Genomic DNA, 4,693 nt, shown 5'->3' with positions numbered 1-4,693 from the left:
ACTTCACTTCACTTCATATCATTATATCAATAATCAGAGTTTTAACCACTTGCTCATTTATATTGCACTGTGCTGTGCTAAATCACTTCAGTTGTGTCCAGCTCTTTGTGACCCTATGATTTGTGGCCAGCCAGGCTCCTCTTCCATGGGATTCTCTAGGCAAGTATATCAGAGTATACTTGCCATGCCCTCCTCCAGGGGATCTTCCCAACATTTATATTATGTTTTATCTATTCATTCATTCTTGAAACCACTATTTATGGATGTTTTCAAATGCCAAAAATTTTTCTAGGCTATGGAGATGGAGGAGTGAATAAACATCCAGGTCAACATCTGTCAGGTCATCATTTGAAATAAATATACAGACTTACATCACCTAGAGAGTCCGTAATTTCACACAATTCATTTAATCATTCTTCTACTAAACAGCAAACATTCTTTTAACTAACTTTTATTATTTAGCTACCAGATACCAAAGGCATGACACTGAGATTAGCAGTACATTTGTTTTTGTTTTCATAACTGACATCTGAATTAAGTAGTGGTTAGTTTCACTTCTAGTGTAAAGTTAACCTCTTTTGTATTTGAAGCAATGTTAAATTTTTGAGGAAGCTGCGAGTAAAGCAGACTCAATCATTCCAGCTATGCACCCAGGAGTATAGAAATACATTTAACCCACCCTAAACAATTGTAGATCAGCCCTGGGATTTCTTTGGAAGGAATGATGCTAAAGCTGAAACACCAGTACTTTGGCCACCTCATGCGAAGAGTTGACTCATTGGAAAAGACTCTGATGCTGGGAGGGATTGGGGGCAGGAGGAGAAGGGGACAACAGAGGATGAGATGGCTAGATGGCATGACTGACTCGATGGACGTGAGTCTGAGTGAACTCCGGGAGTTGGTGATGGACAGAGAGGCCTGGCATGCTGCGATTCATGGGGTCGCAAAGAGTTGGACATGACTGAGTGACTGAACTGAACTGAACTGAAATGATTGTACAGCAGAAGAACTATCAAAATAATTAAAACCTTCCAAACAAAGGTACCAACCATTAAGTATAGACCTGACCAATAAGAACAGATATAACATATAAAGAAATGAATGTCTGCTAGCTTAGGTATACACTGTAGGGATATCCAGTCTTCAATTCACTTGAGTCTTCTCTGTACCTTTTTGTGTTTTGCTCATTTGTTTTGTTTTGTGAGAAATGGGCAATATTTGTGCTTTTTCATTTACATATTTGGCTATGTGGAAACCCCGGGGAATGAATCATTCTGGATAGCTGAAAATTTTAATCATTTTTGATGGAAATCTTTCTAAAATGGATTTCACACTTCCCTGCCTTCTTAAACAGAGTGGATGGAATGTAATTAATCTTTTTTTGATGACTTGGTTTTATCATTATGAACATTAATGACTGTGCTGTTCTATCCAGAGATGCCATCCTAGGCACTGCTTGAAGTATGTAGGATGGCCTGTGGTCCTATTAGTCTTTATGAATATTTGTGTCTAGCTTATATTCTTCTTTTACTGGTAGATCCCCAGTTGCCATTCTTGCTGCTCATAATGAAGCAAAAAGAGGTGGGATTAGAAGGAAAAGAAACTGTCTTCAGATCCAGCTCTTATGTTGGGGATCAATTACTCAATCCAATTACTTTATCTGTAAAATGATCACAGCAACGCACTTAATTGAGATGTGAAAGTGAAAAGTGAAAGTTGCTCAGGCATGTCTGACTCTTTGTTACCTCATGGACTATACAGTCCATGGAATTCTCCAAGCCAGAATATTGGAGTGGGCAGCCTTTCCCTTCTCTAGGGGATCTTCCCAATCCAGGGATTGAGCCCAGATCTTCCCAACCCAGGGATCCAACCCAGGTCTCCCACATTGCAGGAGAGTAAAGATTAAATAATGGATCTTAAGTATAGTGAAAAATAAACTAGTGTTAATTCCTGTTCCCTATCAGGGTGCTTACTAATAAAAATGAATTTTGTAATTTTTATTCTGCTGTGGAAATAGAATCTGGGTGGTTGAGTTGAAAGAATTACATACAAATTCAGATTAATGAGTTTTTTGAGGAGTAAGACACCAGTACTCTCAGTTTTATTACATATAGACTTTGTGACATTGACATTGGGTACTTAGAGATACTTCTTAACTCTTAACTATGTAAAACATGTGCCTGGCTAGCTCAGTCAGTAGAGCATGAGACTCTTAATCTCAGGGTCGTGGGTTCGAGCCCCACATTGGGCGGCAGGTGAACTGTACAAAAAAGATCTTCACAACCCAGATAATCATGATGGTGTGATCACTCATCTAGAGCCAGACATCTTGGAATGTGAAGTGAAGTGGGCCTTAGAAAGCATCACTACAAACAAAGCTAGTGGAGGTGATGGAATTCTTCAGCGACTTCAAATCCTAAAAGATGATGCTGTGAAAGTGTTATACTCAATATGCCAGCAAATTTGGAAAACTCAGCAGTGGCCACAGGACTGGAAGAGGTCAGTTTTCATTCCAAACCCAAAGAAAGGGAATGCCAAAGAATGCTAACTACCACACAATTGCACTCATCTCACATGCTAGTAAAGTAATGCTCAAAATTCTCCAAGCCAGGCTTCAAGCCAGCAATACGTGAACCGTGAACTTCCTGATGTTCAAGCTGGTTTTAGAAAAAGCAGAGGAACCAGAGATCAAATTGCCAACATCTGCTAGCATCATGGAAAAAGCAAGAGAGTTCCAGAAAAACATCTATATCAGCTTTATTTACTATGCCAAAGCCTTTGACTGTGTGGATCACAACAAACTGTGGAAAATTCTGAAAGAGATGGGAATACCAGACCACCTAACCTGCCTCTTGAGAAATCTGTATGCAGGCCAGGAAGCAACAGTTAGAACTGGACATGGAACAACAGACTGGTTTCAAATAGGAAGAGGAGTACGTCAAGGCTGTATATTGTCACCCTGCTTATTTAACTTCTATGCAGAGGACATCATGAGAAATGCTGGACTGGAAGAAACACAAGCTGGAATCAAGATTGCTGGGAGAAATATCAATAACCTCAGATATGCAGATGACACCACCCTTATGGCAGAAAGTGAAGAGGAACTAAAAAGCTTCTTGATGAAAGTGAAAGAGGAGAGTGAAAAAGTTGGCTTAAAGCTCAACATTCAGAAAACGAAGATTATGGCATCCAGTCCCATCACTTCATGGGAAATAGATGGGGAAACAGTGGAAACAGTGTCAGAGTTTATTTTGGGGGGGGGCTCCAAAATCACTGCAGGTGGTGATTGCAGCCATGAAATTAAAAGATGCTTACTCCTTGGAAGAAAAGTTATGAGCAACCTAGATAGCATATTCAAAAGCAGAGACATTACTTTGCCGACTAAGGTTTGTCTCGTCAAGTGATGTGAAGTGAAGTGAAGTCGCTCAGTCGTGGCCGACTCTTTGCGACCCCATGAACTGTAGCCCACGAGGCTCCTCCGACCATGGGATTCTCCAGGCAAGAATACCGAAGTGGGTTGCCATTTCCTTTTCCAGGGGATCTTCCCGACCCAGGAATCGAACCCGGGTCTCCTGCATTGCATGCAGACGCTTTAACCTCTGAGCCACCAGGGAAGCTTTCCTGTGGTCATGTATGGATGTGAGAGTTGGACTGTGAAGAAGGCTGAGCGCAGAAGAATTGATGCGTTTGAACCATGGTGTTGGATAAGACTCTTGAGAGTCCCTTGGACTGCAAGGAGATCCAACCAGTCCATTCTGAAGGAGATCAGCCCTGGGATTTCTTTGGAAGGAATGATGCTAAAGCTGAAACTCCAGTTCTTTGGCCACCTCATGTGAAGAGTTGACTCATTGGAAAAGACTCTGATGCTGGGAGGGATTGGGGGCAGGAGGAGAAGGGGACGACAGAGGATGAGATGGCTGGATGACATCACTGATTTGATGGACGTGAGTCTGAGTGAACTCCGGGGGTTGGTGATGGACAGGGAGGCCTGGCGTGCTGCGGTTCGTGTGGTTGCAAAGAGTCGGACACGACTGAGCGACTGAACTGAACTGAACTGATGTAAAACATAAAATGGAGTTCCGGAGGGAAAAAATGCAACTCAGGTATTTTGAAATCCATATTTAATATGGAAAATATTTTAAATCAGTTTAATTATTCTCTTCTAGGTTATGAATTTGGTAATTCTTAGAAAAATACTATTTTTAAAATGTAATCAACTATACTTTTCAAGGGCCTACGACGTGCTAGATATATTTCTAAATTCTGGAGATAAACCAAAGAGAGAAAAAGGAAAAGAAAAAAGTCTCTGTCCACATGTAGCTTACAGTTTAGTAGGAGAGATGGAAGATAAAACACAGATAATAAAATATATAGTGTATCATTTTATATGTCTTAAAAAAAAACATAGAGGGGTCATATAAAGCAGGTAGTCAGGGGAGAGATTCAATTTAAAATACAATGGTTAATTAAGACCATGGATAAAATGCATACGAAGAAAAGCTTAAAGAAGAGAACCTCAGATACATTTTGCCGGAAGGCTCTTTCAAGAAGAGGAAATAGTAAATACAAAAGGAGGCAAGAAAGAACTTACTGTGTTCATGGAATGGAAAGGAATCCCAGAGACTGGAAAAGAATAATTCTGTCAGATGGTAATGAGAAATAAGTTCAAAGATCAAATGCAAAAGGGTATTAG

The 4,693-nt window shown here is 40.4% G+C and overlaps 1 non-coding gene across 1 annotated transcript; it reads left to right on the top strand.

The window, feature by feature from the left end:
* Positions 1 to 2,178: 2,178 nt before the first annotated feature.
* On the top strand, positions 2,179 to 2,251 carry TRNAK-CUU (transfer RNA lysine (anticodon CUU)). The gene has a single exon. It is a non-coding gene; the product is annotated as a tRNA-Lys (tRNA).
* The last annotated feature ends 2,442 nt before the right edge of the window (positions 2,252 to 4,693 follow it).

This window comes from Capricornis sumatraensis, chromosome 2 (genome assembly GCF_032405125.1).
Source record: "Capricornis sumatraensis isolate serow.1 chromosome 2, serow.2, whole genome shotgun sequence".
NCBI classification, from domain to species: Eukaryota; Metazoa; Chordata; class Mammalia; order Artiodactyla; family Bovidae; genus Capricornis; species Capricornis sumatraensis.
The sequence above is the reverse complement of the archived record's forward strand: the minus strand, read 5'-3'. Positions and strand labels throughout refer to the sequence as shown.